Source organism: Gymnodraco acuticeps, unplaced genomic scaffold, assembly GCF_902827175.1.
Source record: "Gymnodraco acuticeps unplaced genomic scaffold, fGymAcu1.1, whole genome shotgun sequence".
Classification (NCBI taxonomy): Eukaryota; Metazoa; Chordata; class Actinopteri; order Perciformes; family Bathydraconidae; genus Gymnodraco; species Gymnodraco acuticeps.
The window spans coordinates 4,808,277-4,825,982 of record NW_022992250.1 but is presented as its reverse complement, the minus strand read 5'-3'; positions in this window follow the sequence as shown (position 1 = coordinate 4,825,982).

The following is a 17,706-nucleotide window of genomic DNA, read 5'->3' as shown; positions in this document are numbered from 1 at the left end:
TTTATTCTAATGTCCTGAATGTAAAGGTATCGGATCCACGACAAAGACAACCACCGTCTACTAAGAAACATTACCATACAACAGAAGGAAGTAAATAATAATTTAGTAACTGTTAAAAAGACATGAAACATCACCATGACTCTTTACCCCACAGTCTACTAGTGTGCTGAGGTTAGTGAACCAGCCACAATATAGAGTACTTACAAAGAGCATAAAATCTTAAAGACTATCCACATTTGCATTAAATATGTAGGGTTCATCCACATTACCATAACAGGTGATGTGCTAGTGTGTGTGTGTGTGTGTGTGTGTGTGTGTGTGTGTGTGTGTGTGTGTGTGTGTGTGTTTAAATACTTTGAAATGAGTACTCATTGTAGTGGAAACTTCTGTGTAGCAATGCATGGGAGTCACCGACTCAGGAAGGAGACAAGGTAGAGCAGGAGCTTTGATGTCAAACCACTGATGATTTATTTGGAGTTTCGGCCGGAGCATTCACATCACAAATCACAGCAGTCACGGTGAGACTGCACGGGTGGGTTGCCACGTCAATTCTGGAGCGCCTCTCTCTTGCTAGCCCATTTAACTGGTTTCACAGAGAGTAATCAACATATTTTGATAAGATAGCTTTAGACAGTTGGGCACACTGAGTTACCAGCTTCCGCCACTTACGGCCTTGAATATGTCATACCCTGGAGTCCACAAACAACAAAGAAGGAAGTGTCCCAGTGCACCCACAACAAAGACCATCTGTGACCTAGTGTTGACCGGTCACAGAATGGGAACAATAACATTATGGCTGAAGCAGCCTATGTCCTTAAAGGAGATAAACAGACGTCAGGGTTGGTCCTGTACGTCATATCTAGGAGTCTAGGACAATTATTTCCCTAACAGTCCACTCTTTCTATCATTTATGATAACCTAAAAACATTAGTCTAATAATAATTTGGTCAATAATTAACTCAATAGGTGTCTCCAGATTTGAGTGTGGTCTCACCTTACATTAATTACATCACAAAGTAGAATAAGATTGAAACATTCAATCACAATGATTGATACAGCCAATCATAATAGGAACAATCATCTCTCATCAGTGTTTGATCATCTTTTGTTAAAAGCATAATAATGAACACACATAAAACACAGGTGCACAATAGCTAAATATTTGTTTTAAACTAATATCTTTTATCATTTATCATTAGTTAATTTCATTCATCAAACTATAAAATCAAAACCAGCTTGCCGCTTTAAAGATTTACTTCAAGGCAATCACTAGTCAAAAGCATTTTAAAACTCAGGATCGTAAGAGATCCAGCTAAAAATTCACAGTTAGAGTATAGAATTCACAATGGTGATTTGATCAATCTGTAATCTGCAAAAGTGCAGTGTCCTCAATTTTAGGATTACTTTAAGAGTCAGGCACTTAGTTTTAGTAATATCAATACATTCAAAATCTGAAAAGGAAAAGTCAGACATTTATTGTGTAGTGTAACAACCTGAAAAGGAAAAAAAATCAACTTTAATCTGAGCATCAGTTTTAATTCATTGGCCATTCGTTGTAAGGGGGAACCCATGGTTGCCACGGTAGAGACCCACGGGTCTGGAAGCTCGACGTCGTACATCATTACGGTGTCATCAACGGTGGTGTACCCCACCAGTGTCTGTGGGGCCTGGAGGGCGGTTTTGACAATCTTTTGCACGACTAGTTTAACAACAGTGACTAGGCACACTATCAGGATTAGCACAGCTAAGATAAACAGTGAAATGGTAACGGCAAGTTTACCCAATCCCGCTCCCCATGACCCAAATGTTCCAGATAAATCCCCAAATGCAAACCCATGAGTTTCGTGCAATTCTTTTATTCCCCTAGCAGTATCATGAGCCATATCCATGACCTCAGGTGTAGCATCAGAGATGAAAGAACAACACTCAGATCCAATCACCTTGCACGTGCCCCCCTGTGCTGCTAGCAGAAGATCCAGTGCCATGCGATTCTGTAATGCCACTGTTCTAATTTCCTGCAGTTCTTTGTGTTCAGCCAACATGGCTGTGTTGGATACATTGAGGTGGTTTTCCACGATTTTGGAGAGAGCTATAATTTCCTGCTGCGAAACATAAATGCCGTACCAGGGCAGGACAGCGCTAGCCAGCTGCTGACCTGTTGTGATGGTCCTACGATTTCTGTGTAGGGAGGGGAGTATTGCTGCAATCTCATCAGTCTCTACTTTACGGATCAAAGGAATTAGATAGGCTAGATAACAGGTGCCATCAAAAGTGTCATAAGGCATGCAACCGTAGCCTCTGTCCCCACAAACCAAGTAAACTCCCTCTGGGAGGGGAGTTCTGGTTAATTTGACCTTTATTACGGTGTTACAGTCGCTGTGGCCCACATCATGAGAGGGTAGAGACCCTCCTCCGTTCTGAAAGCAGATGGACACATTCCTCCACTCATGCACCACAACTGGGGGAATATAAACTGAACAGTCACGTGTAGGGGACTTACCTAGGGGTAACGGCAGCGAACAGTCATGTATTTTAACCTTAACTGAGTCCACTGTTCGGGACCCAAACCAGGGTACGACTGTTACCACGGCTTCAACCAACAAAGATGGTGTGTGTGGTTGAGGTGAACATGTTGGCCTCGTATAGTTAGCTGAACAATTAGTCTGGACTAGAGCTAATTGGAATCTGTATTCAAAAACTAGGTTAAAGTACTTCTTCACATATATAAGTTTTAGGACCATTAATCGTTTGAAACCGTCTGGTAGGTAAACCTTATTTACTGTGTCAACAATGAGCGAGATTACTGTAAGCCCTTGTACCTTAAAGGTTGCTTAGAGTCTATGGGGTAAGAAGGGATGTAACAATCATCGGTCTCATCGCTAATTCGGGATGCTATATCATTCCAGCTAACTAAACTGTAGTCAAGTTTTGTGAAAGGAATTGGGCTGAACATGGGAGAGTGCATGGACTCTGGCATATTTTGACACAGCCAACAGTTGCTAACATTGCGTTCATGTGCATAATCTAACATTAAACTTATTGCAGAATTAGAATTGGTTTTAGTTTGTTTAGGTGGAGTGATTAGGGCACTCTTTAAAGAATCCACATAACTTCCTGGTGACTTAATTAAAGCTGGACCTGGTTCTATATTTGAGCATCTAGTGACCCCTGTACTGGGATCTTCGTAAATTGGGTGTCCATGTGGTACACATAGGATCATTCTTTAACTGTCCTTTAGTGAAACACCACATTTCTGGGGGTACATTTGCAATGGTGTTGAGTGTTATTCTTACCATCCGCTGTGAGACCTGGAACCGCTGGTACCCCGTCTCTGGATAGACGTTCCACGCCCACAAGCCTTTGCTTAAAAACACAGGAAACACAACAACACAGTCATGTGAGTTACATTGTGTAGTCGGACATTCAAAGGAAATATTCTGTGATCCTGTCTTGGGAATGACAAGAGCAGGGAGAGGGAGTAGCCTTATCTCGGGGCCCACTTTCCTCATTCTTCTCCCTCTTTTTCTCTCTCTTTTTTAAATGTTTGTGTGGTGGTTGCAAACAACCTGATTTTGTCGCTAGGCAATGATGTGCCCGTTGATGTGGTTTGGCCTTCAGGGTCTGGGCCCTGAGTGGTCAACCTGCCTGCGCCCTTGGATAAGAGCACCTTATTTTTCCCTTCTGAGGGGCGAGAGCCCTTGCCACCTGTCGTCAGGGATTAGTTCAGCTTCATCTGGCGGGGCTTCCTTGGCCAGGTATAGTAGACCCAGAACAAGGAGTATGAGGACCGCCTTCACACGCCAGCACCCTGACCCTCCCCACTGACCGGTGGAGGAGACAGGCGGCATCGCGAAGCGTGGATCCACTCTGTCCTACCTTGGACTTTTAGGGCTGTTCTGGTCACTATTAACACCTGGAAAGGACCTTTCCACCTGGGAGACAGAACATCTTTTTCAAGAGACTTGATTAGCACATTATCACCAATCTTAAAAGGGTGGGTGGGCTCCTCTCCAGGCTGAGGGAGCCTGTCAGCCACCTGCCCGTGAAACTTGCTCAACATGTCGGTTAGATATTTCACATAGTTAGTCATGTAATCATCTGTCCACAGAAGAGTAAGTTTATGGGGTGTTACTGGGGGGCTGGACCCTGTGGACATTACCCTTCCCATTAATACTTTGTGGGGGCTAAGCCCTGTCATAGCATTTGGTGTGTTTCTGATGGAGCACAGGACTAGTGGTAGTGCATCTACCCATTTCAATCCTGTGGTCAACATTGTCTTGGTGAGTTTCTCCTTTATGGTCAAGTTCATTCTCTCAACCTGGCCTGAGCTCTGTGGGTGATAGGGAACGTGCAACTGCCATCTGAACCCTAACACTGTAGCTAGACTCTGGGTTATCTTAGAAACGAATGCTGGACCTCTGTCACTGTTAATTCCTGTGGGCACACCAAATCTAGGAATAACATCTTTGAGAAGACACTTTACAACTGTTCTAGCGTCTTCTTTTCTGGTTGGGTAAGCCTCTACCCATTTGGAGAACTGGCACACTATTACCAAGAGATACTTGCAACCCTGGCATGGTGGCATGTGTGAGAAGTCGATTTGCATTTGTACAAAGGGCCCCGACGGGGATACCAAGTGTTCGTGTTGGACTGGGCTTCCTTTCTTTCTCGTCTGCTGGCATGTCATGCATCTATCTACTAGGGCCTGTGTCGCTAGTGTGATGCCTGGAGCAAACCATTGTGATTGTATAATTCCATTCATTCCTCCTTTTCCTACATGTGTAGAGCCATGAGCAACATGTGCCAAAACATGGAGGAACGAGCGGGGGCAGACCATTCGGCCATCTGGGTGGAGCCACAAGCGGGACTCTGCGTCAAGTGTACAACTTCTGCGCAGCCATAAGTCTTTCTCCCTAGCATCAGCGCGGGCTTGCATGTCCGCGACATCATTAAAGGAAGGCAAACAAATGGGTTCTGCGGGTTGTGTGGAGGGACATTGGAGCACCATGGAGGAGGAGGAAATGGCCGCTTGTTTAGCCGCGGTGTCGGCTAACGCATTTCCGCGTGAAATAGGATCATCAGAATTTGTGTGAGCAGCACATTTAACTACTGCTAGCTGTGCCGGGAGCAGGATAGCGTCTAACAGTTGAGCCACTAACGCATGATGTTGAATAGGCTTACCAGCTGATGTTAAGAAACCGTGCAGTTTCCACAGGACTCCAAAATCGTGGCCTACACCGAAAGCATACCTGGAGTCTGTGAAAATGGTCCCAATTTTATCTTTAGCCAAAATGCACGCTCTGAGTAGAGCATACAACTCTGCCGCCTGAGCCGACGTGCCATTGGGCAACGCTCGGCTTTCTAAGACTTCCCAGTCGTTCACAACAGCATAGCAGACCCGTCTGTGTACAGAATCATATCTGAATTTGGGATTGGAGTTTGCAACATATCAGTTCTGGGGGAAGAAGACAGATCAATGGTTGTGATGCAGTCATGTGTTAGATCAAAGTCTGGTATTGGGACCAGTGTGGCTGGGTTCAGAGGAGGGGAGCGCCTGAGAGTGATGTGCGGGCTTGAAAGAATGACCGCCTCATAACCAGAGCACCTTGCTGCTGTCATATGCTGAGTAGCAGAGGTGTTCAGAATGTGCAAAACTGCATGTGGGACATGAACTACACAGTCACTGGCCAGTACAATGGGAGAGGATTGCTTGATAACTATTGCAACTGCGGCCACTGCTCGCAGGCATGAAGGCATACCAAGTACCACAGGGGAAAGTCGAGACGAATAATACGCCACAGGCCGAAAATTAGAGCCATGCTTCTGTACCAAGATGCCCGTTGCAAAGCCCCCCTTTTCATGGACGTGTAGATGAAAAGGTTGATGGTAATCAGGGAGACCCAGGGCCGGAGCCGATGTGAGGGCCTGCTTTAAGTCCTGAAAAGCTGTGTGCATGTCATCAGACCATTGAACAATGTTAGGGGCGGCCTACAGAGTGGCAGCACGCAGGACGGAGTCCATAGCAGCGTACTCGTATATCCAATGTCTGCAGTAGTTTGCCATGCCCAAGAAGGAAAGCATCTCCTTCTTTGTGTGCGGTGGTGGCACTTTGTTCAAAAGGCAGACTCTCGCAGGTGAGAGGAGGCGGTGTCCATCTCTCAGAATGTGACCCAAATACGTGACCTCAGTCTGGAAGTATTGCAACTTGGCCAGGGATGCTCTGTGTCCGCATTCAGAAAGTCTTTTCATGAGCAGAATGGAGTCGATGCGACAGGCGTCTTTGTTAGGGGATGCAATCAACAGGTCATCAGCATACTGAAGGAGGGTGCTACCCCCTGTAAGGACCAAAGTGTCCAGGTCTCTTTTAACAGCTGCTGCGTACACAGTAGGTGATTCAACAAACCCCTGTGGGAGGCGCGTGTATGTGATTTGTTTACCTCTGAATGTAAATGCAAACAGATACTGGCTTTCTGGATGCAAAGGAATAGCCATCCTGTGCTGCGGCATACTGCCCCTGCTGGGCCTGCCTGTCATAGGGTGGAAACTGGCTGTTGGACCTAGGTGGGGGTGGTGGAGGAGGCAGCAGTAAGGGCTGCAGGGGTGGGGGCGGGGCAGGCAAGTTGTGTGTGTGCTGCTGTACTCCCCACCTGTTTGGGCATTTCCCTGCCCAATGATCAGTGCGGCCACAGACGTGGCAGTGCATTTGTTTTTGGGGGTTTCTGTTTTGCTGCTGTCTGTTCTTGTTTTGATAACCTTGTGACTATCCTTGGTTCTGATACTGTGGTGTGCGGTTTTGTCCCTGAGTCTGCTGGAAGTTATTCTGACCCTGATAAGCCTGTGTGCTGCTCTGAGGAAGTTGTTGCAGCAGCTGGGCAGTTCGGGGAATCAGAAAAATCTGGCTTCTATGTAGGGCTAGCATGGTGGCAATAGTAACTTTCCAGGTTTTTATCTGCCAATCAGGGGTGGCTAACATGTAAGCCTGAGCTGTCTCTGGGATAAGGTTATGCAATAAGCTCTGTACTGCAAACAAATCATTGATCTCTCGTTTAATGCCTGCACTGTTGTCCCACACTGTTATGAATCTCTGGATACATTCTGGCACTGTTTCTGTAGGGCCCTGGATGCAAGCCATCACTTGGGAAAAGTCAGTGTGGGTTTTAGCACATGCTTTGATAGCCTTGGCTGCGTCAGTTTCTAGCCACTGAGCGAGGGACTGTGTTATGGGCCAATCTCCTGCGTTTGTGCACACTGGAAATTTAAACTCATCTTTGCATGTGGGCCATTCGGCCTTGTATGTGAGGACAATCAGCTGTTTAACATCATGCCCCAAACAGTTGTACACCATACACACATTAGTCAGCCATGATAGATACTCATCTGGGTTTTTAGTGGGGTTGGGGGCGTGTCTTGTGACATCGATAACCTCTGAGGGAGTCCATGGTTTATAAACCGGGACTTCTCCTATCAGGATTTTCGGGGCATTTAGTGCTTCACTGGCGGCAGCGGCTTGTTGTGCTTCCTGCGTTGTACTATGTATGTCTTGCTCTTGCGCTGCATGTGTCGCCCTTCTTGTGATCATTTTCCCCCTGAGTGCCGCTATCTGCTCTGATGTGTATTGGTGTTGTGTTTGTGCTGTGGGAATGTTGGGTTTTAAACTGAGCGGAGGAGGAGGAGGAGGAGGAGGAGGAGGGGGCTTTGCGCTGGAGATGGTCCCGTCTCTGCTGAAGACTGGCTGCCTGAATAACCAGAAGCCTCACCTCCGCCCCTGTGATCGGCCATTTCCTGTAAACCTGCGTTCTGCTCTGCGTGTGCCTCTAGTATTTCCTGCTCCCTTTTCAGTTCCCTGTTCACTTCTACCTGTCTGTTGTTTATGATAGCTGCAGCGGCCATCAGCAAGTCGTTATCTGAGTTTCTGGCAATAGGATTTGTTTCTTTTGTGTCTGTGGTGGGGATCACTTTGGGGCAGAGAGTTACAGTGTGCTCCTTGCAGTGGCGAGCCGTCAGGGCCCTCTAGGCCCTCTGTGAGGGCCTAAGATATTCTAAAAAATAATATTTGAAAACATTAAAAAAAAAACATTTTTTTTTAAATATTATTTTTTATATTTTTTTGTTGTTACATTTTTTCATTAGTTTTACCAAAATAACTTGATTTAATTGTATTTAAAATAATATTTCCAAAGAAATAAATCCTTCGAATCTGCCTGTTCAGTTCTGTTAGAATGTGAAGGGTTAAATGCCGTCTGTGCGAGTTATGTGAAGACGGGAGAGCTTGTTGGTCCCTCTCTACATTCACAGAGGGCCCAGCTATAGTAACTCAATGAGAGAGTAATGTCAAATGACAGTACAATTGACCAATCATATCTTCCCTCTAAATGGGCGGGCTTTATTTTCGCGGACTTTATGACAAGTTCCGCCCGCTGTGAGGTCTATGCAAGTGGTGCAGTGACGCGTCCTAAAACCCGGAAGTAAGCTGCGCTCGGGTTCCCTCGACAGAAATCAATGGGATTTCTCCATAGGGTTTTGGAAAATAGCTCGAAATAAGGTCTGTGGAAAACGAACCTGTTAGATAAATGCACGTTTTGTTCAGCCGGACAATACCCTACTTTTATTATTGTCGAATCATAAATCTAATCGATAGATTTATGATCGATAGATTTATAATTAGCATAAATTCGTTCATGATTGCTCACTTCAGTGATAGTGATGACATCGTTGCGAAATTATTAACCGAGTCATTTTCAAGATTGAGTTACAATAATAAACTGGAGTGGCAAAGGATCAGCTGAATGACCCGCCATCAAGTGCTTCATCCAAATGGACAGGAGGATGGACTTTGTGTTTAAGTGATTTGATAATCAAAGGTAGGCCTAAGTCATTTTCAATGTGGGCCGCAGTGCCGAGTTAATTCATTTGTAATTGTTACTTGGCTGTGGGTGCCCTGTCATGATATGTGTTTATATAAATGGTGTTGTTTTGTGTGGTGGGTCGCTGTCATTGATGCGTTTTGCACCCCGGGCCGCTGTTTTGATATTCTGCTGAAGTATACGCTGTGATGTAATATATCTTCTTTTCTTTCGAGGGGTCAGAGGGCCTAGGTATAAAAGTCACGGCTCGCCACTGGCTCCTTGATAATGCTCTGTGTCAGTGGGACCCCTGCGCCTACCAAGATGCTAATCACTTGGGACGGGAGGGGAGCTTTGCCCTGGCGCTTAAGCCAGTCAAACATTACAGCCTTAGCTACGGCCGCTACATCGTTGCCATGTCTCTCTCTTATTTTGGACATGTTTTCTGCTCTGACGTCAAAAGCAGCTTCTAAGCTGAGTAAGTGACAACCCGCAACACATTTGGAAACATTATCAAGCAGCCTCCTGAGCTCACTGGAGCCCCATTCGCATCCCCCTCCACTTTCACTCTTTTTCTCATGAAATCCTTTTCTGTCTCCCACAGACATCCACGCTCTCACACATTCTTTCATGTACACTTTGTCCCAAGAGGGGTTTGGGTCATCATCCACAATCTGAAACGCCTGCCGCAGCACACTCATATCAAAAGTGCCTGTGTATGGCCATTCAAACGGGGTTATCCCTCTCTGATTGTTCTGTTGTGAGAATTCGCACATCAATGATGTGAAAGGCATCACATGATTCCAGCCTACAGTTCTGCCGACTATCCCAGATGGCATATTTGGGGAAAACATGTGTGTGTAATTCTGGTTGTCTGTTGTTAATTGTGGGGGGTGTACTAGTCCAGCTTGAGTCTGTCCTTTATTGTATGTGTGTGTTTTAGTTTTAACACCTGGCTCAGGTGTGGACACATGATTACCCATTTGTATGGTTAGTACAAGAAGATCAACACTGCAATTTGGACAAACAAACATGAACTCGCAACAAATACCAGCGTGACAGCAAAGTTCATTCAGCTCAATTTAGTCCGAATTAGGAGGTTTCAGAAGGGGTAGGGAATTATAGAAATGGAGCACCTACTCGCGCATCCACCCTTGTACAAGTGCTAAGATCGTGCCTGAAGACCGTCCAATACAAATCTTTACATTGCTTTTAAACAGAAGTTCCACTTTACTGATGCCCTTCTTTAAGGTCACTCTAAACATGAGCTGTGTATGCTTGTATGGCACTTCCGTCCCGAGCAGCACACACAGAGGAAATCAGCCAGGACTGAGTCCCCAGACACTGATCTCCTGGGTTTATTATCCCCAAATGTTCATTAACCAAAAACGAAACACAGCCGCTCAGTTTCACAGGTAATTTTAGGATACCGTCAATCACAGATTCTGGTAAGGCAATGTCCAAATGTAGATTTGAAAATCACACTTACCAGTTCTGAAGATTTTTTGGTATCCTGCCGACAACGCCAATTTGTAGGGGAAACTTCTGTGTAGCAATGCATGGGAGTCACCGACTCAGGAAGGAGACAAGGTAGAGCAGGAGCTTTGATGTCAAACCACTGATGATTTATTTGGAGTTTCGGCCGGAGCATTCACATCACAAATCACAGCAGTCACGGTGAGACTGCACGGGTGGGTTGCCACGTCAATTCTGGAGCGCCTCTCTCTTGCTAGCCCATTTAACTGGTTTCACAGAGAGTAATCAACATATTTTGATAAGATAGCTTTAGACAGTTGGGCACACTGAATTACCTGCTTCCGCCACTTACGGCCTCGAATATGTCATACCCTGGAGTCCACAAACAACAAAGAAGGAAGTGTCCCAGTGCACCCACAACAAAGACCATCTGTGACCTAGTGTTGACCGGTCACAGAATGGGAACAATAACATTATGGCTGAAGCAGCCTATGTCCTTAAAGGAGATAAACAGATGTCAGGGTTGGTCCTGTACGTCATATCTAGGAGTCTAGGACAATTATTTCCCTAACACTCATCATTTTCCAAATGGATGGATACGGTATTTCCAGCATTGCATTTTAATCTGCTATAATTAAAGTGTACTTTGTTTTAATGAACGAGCATACATATGTTTAAATGTTAATGTGTGTGTCCCTGGGTGAGTGTGTTTTCTGTTTTTTTTTTGCCTAGTTTTTCCACCATCCATTTAGGGGGATGTCTGTGAAATCCACAGACTTGCTGTTACTTGGGCAATCCTGCTGAGTTTTGTACATTTAATATTCAAAATAATGAACACAGTTCAATTATTTAGAAAGATGTCTGGGTCATGTCCTGCCTCTCTCTCAGGAAACAGCTTCAGAGCATAATAATCTGGATGCCTGCAGTATTTGTCATTGCAATAAACAGGAAAAGTGCCTCAACATAGTGCTAGGTTTTTATTATTTATATACTTTTTTGAAAGCAAACTTCACAGGTCATAGGTCTGCAAATAAATGTGTTATATCTTTCTCTTAACTACCCTAATCTGCAGGAACACACAGCGACACACTCAATAACTGAAAGCAGACATTGGTGCCTGATGATATGCTCCTTAGCAGATAAACATATGCACACACAGATGTGTAGACCTTCATGCTTAATCTCTTGTGTGCACACACACACACACACACACACACACACACACACACACACACACACACACACACACACACACACACACACACACACACACACACACACACACACACACACACACACCACACACACACACACACACACACACACACACACACACACACACACACACACACACACACACACACACACACACACACACACACACACACACACACACACACACACACACACACACACACACACACACACACACACACACACACACACACACTGAACTTTGTGTAGTCTGTGGATATTATTGCGACACAGGACTCTCTGTGAAACTGGGGCAATGGGATAATCCGTGGTCATATGTCAGTCATATTTAGGAATGGATGCCAAGACTCTGTGTGCTGCAGGCAGCAAACTGTGCTCTGTGAGAGCGGGGATTACTAAGAGAAGGCGTTAAATACCAGCCTGGCTGCATTTCATGTGCACTTGCTGGCTAGTGTGTTCATTGTATGACTCATGTTTTCTTCTGAAGAGGCTGGACATGCCAACATGAGCAGCAAACTGTTTAATTGTAGTCTTGACACAATGACACCCAAGCACTTTGCTCCAGTGATTGGAACACAACTCTCTGATCCTGCAACTGAGGAATTTAGGAAATATGAGCTTTTGTAGCTTTGTCCCTACTTTGAATCAAATAAGAATAATCCATAAAGTAAATACAACAGCAGAAAAAATGCTGAAACCAAGGTTTTCTGACAATTCAACTTTATAGTATGGGGCAAAAATACTATTATAAACCTGTTAAGCCCCAAGGACCCCTCGGCGAGTCCTTTTTTTTTTTGTTCACGACACTGTGTCTCAGGCAGTTGCGGAGCCACGGCCACCCCCAGCTGAATCCTGGCCACCCTATTGGCCACCCCAAACACCCTCACCACGGGGGCCCAAACAATTATAGAACATTAAGAAAAAAATGTTTAAGTAACCTTTCATCATTCATCAATAATTAACATTAATAGGACGTTATATCGATAATGGGTTCTGGAGGTGTGGTTACAGCAATTGTGCTTGGTTGGCGTGGCCTGGGCCTGGTGGTGGCGCCCAATGTGATATATTTTCATGGGGCCCAAAATCCCTGGCGTGTATGGCCAGAGGGCATGACATATAAACACATTTACTACCCAATAGCATTGTGAGGCTGAACAAAAGGACCTTTTGACTATGTAAATGTAGTCTTTTAAAAAAACAAAACATTTACTGACTTTTTTAGGATAGCTTAAAGTAATGTTGTAAAATTACAACCGGGGGCCTTACAGGGTTAAGGGCTATTGTTTATTGTTATTTACTTTAAGATGTTTATTCTTAACCAATAATTGAATTTAAAAACTCTTATTTAAACGATGTGTGTGTGTCTCTGTATTCCTGATGATACACTGAGAGAATGAGCTCATAGTGCTGCTGATCATCATAAGCTAAACAGTCTGTATATTGCATTACATTGTATAGTGTAAGCTTCGTTGATACTTTGCCTGCGGGAATACGAAAAAAATAGTTAGATATACTGAATATTATTTGATCTATTCCACCACTTAATCCCAAATAATGTAGAGGTATGTTATAGGTGCCTTAAATAACCCCTTATTTTATAGTGAGATGTATTTTTATGTTCATATAATAGTTATTTCAATGCCACCCCAAAATGATCGCTGGTTCCATCCTGGCCACCCCACTGAAAATGTCCTGGCTCCGCCACTGGTCTCAGGGGATCTTAATATTTAATAACCTATTAATGTGCTATACCAGATTAACGGGAATAATCTCAGCTAACTGACGATACAAACAATTTTTACCAAAACAAAACACAAGTCTCATAAGAAGCATCGAAAAATGCTAACCTATTACTGCACCGATAATCACTCCTAGCTCCCTTATTACTTATCCTAGGTGCACATCCAACACATCGTTTATGATCGCAAGGAGACACAGAATCTAACGGTGCCCACCTCAACACTGAAAGATAACAAACTCGCGACGTTATCAACAAAAACGTACATCAAAACAAGTGGCGCTAGGTAGCCCACAACGCTAACATGGCTTACCTTTGTCTTTGTCTGGTCTAAACTGGTCTTCAATGGCGTTAAAACGATGCTGTAGTTAATCTATAGGTTAATCCAATGTGACTGCGTCCCCTTTGAAATGTTCTGATAATCCATAAGCAATAAAACAGCTTTTCCGTTGCTTTAGCAACGGAAAAGCAGCGATATTTCTCCCCCTTTTTTTTTAACACGAGTGTGTGCGGGACGATTTCCCTTGGATTCTATTGGCTCTAACGGTCAGAAAGAGATGTCACATGTCAAAATCGAACAAGGGGGGCCAGAGATATGGAAAATCCACCCAAATGGCCCCAGAAGAGGGTTTTTTTTGCTAAATCTGTCTAAAAAGGTCAAATATCACTTGTTTTGCATGAATCTTGATACAGGGTACTTATTATATGTTGTACTTTGGATTTCTAAAGCTTTTAGTCTACTAACCCATCATCCAAGGTTAGTTTTCACTATAAGTACAACATATTGTTTGGACGGACACTATAATTTACAGATTTTTTACCATGTTCAATCTGAATTTTCTTTAAAATAAAAAACATCTATATTGATTCTGACTTTTCTACATCCAACTCACAGGTTTATCATTACTTTGAGAAAAAAGATTATTAATTTAACCCTTTTAGAAGGGAAGATATGGTCATTTGTTCTGGGAATGTCATTTTCGAGCCTGAGACCTGAAAAACAGGCTCAGGGTTTAACAGGTTAAAACCTCTGGCCTAGCAATCATTTATATTCAAATCAACAATAGTCTTAATAATTGTGTTAAATGGTTTACATAGTTTAAACAAAACTAGAAGCAGTAATTATTCTAAGCTTCAGATATGGACTGTATTATACAGGAGACATTGTTAATGCAAGATTGGTTTTTAGCACACAGAACAGACTATGAGGAGATATTGGTTGTATTTGACACAAAAAAACTATTTTGGATTATAATCACTGACTGCACCTTAGATTATTCAGTTTAAGGATCACTCAACAACCATATCAAATCTAAATCATATAAAGAGCTCTCAAGAAAGCTGTTTTCTTGAGATTTTAATAACGCTGCATATTCAGGTGAAATAATGATGTCTCATGCTCGGGTCTTTGTTCTCATTAAAGGAAAGAGCGGTGTTCATTTTGAGTTAATATTCACAGATTTCTTCACCTATCCCTTGTCATCTATGCTCCTCTTTTCCCTCCACTTCCCTCTAATTAGCCTGTAATTGGTCCTTTATTCATCCGCATATATCGGTCTCATCACACAGTCACCTTGAAATGAAACCTGATAGAAGTGAAAGAGACATACAAAAATAGAGTGTGATCTCTCTTCCCTACTGATTTGCTGCTAAACTTTAATAAAAACATAAGCCATCAACTACTTTTAAAGACAAACACATCTTCATACTTGGATTCTGCATTTGAAACAGGGACAACATTTTCCACTCAACCTTTCTCCTACAATTACAGAAACCAGAAGGTATTCAGTGGAAAGCAAATGCCAGGAGGAATTTGGAGAATTAAACATGTGGAGCAAAAGAGGGCAAAAGCAGGGTGGGGTGAGTCATACAAATACAAGAAGTACCCACAGAGGAAGCAAGATAATTACAGAGTAAGAAGCAATCTACTTAAAGCCAAAGAAAAGCAGAAGGGAAAGGTCGATGAGATCACTTGTTGATGAGGAAAGGTTTTCTCCTTCAATGTTAATCTGTTTCCTGATGTGTGTGTGTGTGTGTGTGTGTGTGTGTGTGTGTGTGTGTGTGTGTGTGTGTGTGTGTGTGTGTGTGTGTGTGTGTGTGTGTGTGTGTGTGTGTGTGTGTACATATACACTATGTATGAAGGCATTTGAGTGTGCCTAAAAGAGTAATAATAAAAAGCTACTTCTATAACATTGCCGGACTCACATTTGAAAAAAAAGGATACAAATCAACAATATTATATTGTAATAATAACGCATTATCCTTTTACTATCCTTACTTATAGGCAGATATACAATACTTAAATAACTCACTACCATATACTGTGTTTATAAAAGTATGTTGTATGTCCTAAATAAACAGCAATTTAATTCATGATTGTTGATAAAGCATTATGAATATTTATGAGCGCTTATAACTAGGATTTAAAAGTCTACTTAACAGATTATAATGCGTAGTAAACATGTTTATGATGAATTAAAGACATGGGTGGCATAGAAAATGTTAATGTATTTTCATCCCAAAATAAAATCTAAAGTCATAAATTATTTTCCAGTGTTTTTGCAAGGAGGGGAAAAGGGCAAATAAATGGCATGTTAAAGTAATTTTTTGAGCGACACTGCGACTGCCTGAGGGGAAACCACAGAATCCTCCTGAAGTCGGCAGCAGCTATTTTCAAATATCCCACTGAGATTTGACAAAGGTGACTCCCACTGGTGCAGAATGGAATAAAATATGGAAAAACAAAAGATAAAATAAAGTATATCAGAGCTCCCACTGCTGCCACCTTCTCTGTCTGGATACTGCAGATGCACAGGAACAAATTTGCATAAATACATTGTACATTTTTGAGAATATAGGCAAAGTAAAGCTGGTATAGTACTGCCTTCAAGTAGACAAGTCATTTGTGTATTTTATATCAACATCATTGCACAAATACTTCTGCTATACATTCACAGTGTTTGTAAAAACAGTGTTTGAAGACCAATCTGTATTGTTGCTAATGGTTAACACATTTCTGATCATGAAAAGACACTTGATCACCTCTTTCAGAATAAACAACGATTATTATTAACACATGCTGTGCAGACCAAAAAATGATGTCTTTAAATCACCAAAATAATGGTTTTCGATTCAGGAAAAAAATGAAGATGCTTTCATTGTATAGAAAAATAATGCAGCTATTTCATCAAAGACAAATAAACTTTGACAAAAATATGAAAAAACCTGTGGCGCTGGCTATCAGTATGTTCAAAATAAAGACAGAACACATTTGCATTCACCTAGCAACTATATGGAGTGTACTAGTGACTCCTTTCACTTGTAGCATTATTATTTTCACTACATTAGTCCTCTACAGATGTAATAAACTGAACACAAGCCACTTCGAATGCCAGACTTTAACAATGTCTTTCTCATTGTGAAAACATTTCCTTCCAGATTGAAACTCCCATAAATAACACAGCAGTTGATTACAGCATTTCTCAAGTTTTATTTATATAGCACATTTATAAACGATTTTTGGTCAAGCCAAAGTGCTGTACATATAATAAAAATAGCCTACAGTAGAGACACTTTACAGCAAATACAACAGCACAGATTGTTCAGAATATCAGTATGAGAAAAACGACCCCCTCTATCCTTAGACCCCCACATCGTACAAGGAAAAACTTCCAGAGAAAAACCCACAGTTTAATGGGGAAACAATGGGAGAAACCTCAGGGAGAGCAACAGAGGAGGGATCCCTCGCCCAGGACGGACATACGTGCAATAGATGCCGTGTGTAAATCGAAGAGATAATACATTTTACAGCATATAGACCGAAAGTTAGGAAATGCATGTGTCTGTAATAAGAAGATGAATCCACGAGGATGTCAGCTACAATCCTGTGGAAGCCATCATGGAAGCAGCATGAGGGACCGCAGAGGACAGGGCAGGACCGCAGAGACAGGTTCAGCCACGACCCGAAGTCCACGACTTAATCCAGAACTCGGGATAGAGGATCCAAGACACAGGACTACAGCAAGAGGATCAGCTTCGACTCCGGATCCCGGCGTATATAGATACAAAACAAGAAAAAAGATTTGGCTGGGTTAATCGGAACAAGAGAATACACAGACACAGACAGAGAGGGAAAAGGTCATTGGATAAAAGTTATTCTTGATAATCCTCTAGAAAGATCTCATGAACTTCCCCACTCAATCTATCAAGACCCGAGCAGTTCTATTAGAAGTCCAAGGTAAAGGCACAGACCGGCGCATACCGCTCATGGAATCCCTCACCATATGAACTCTGACCCCTCAAGTGTACAAGTGAAGAGACACCATGTGTCAGCTCCTTTTTAGAATAGTATTTCTTCTCTTCTCTGAGAAACAAGGGTATGAAAAGAACAGCCAGAAACAGAGGAAGAGAGGCACAACGTGACTACGTAAATGC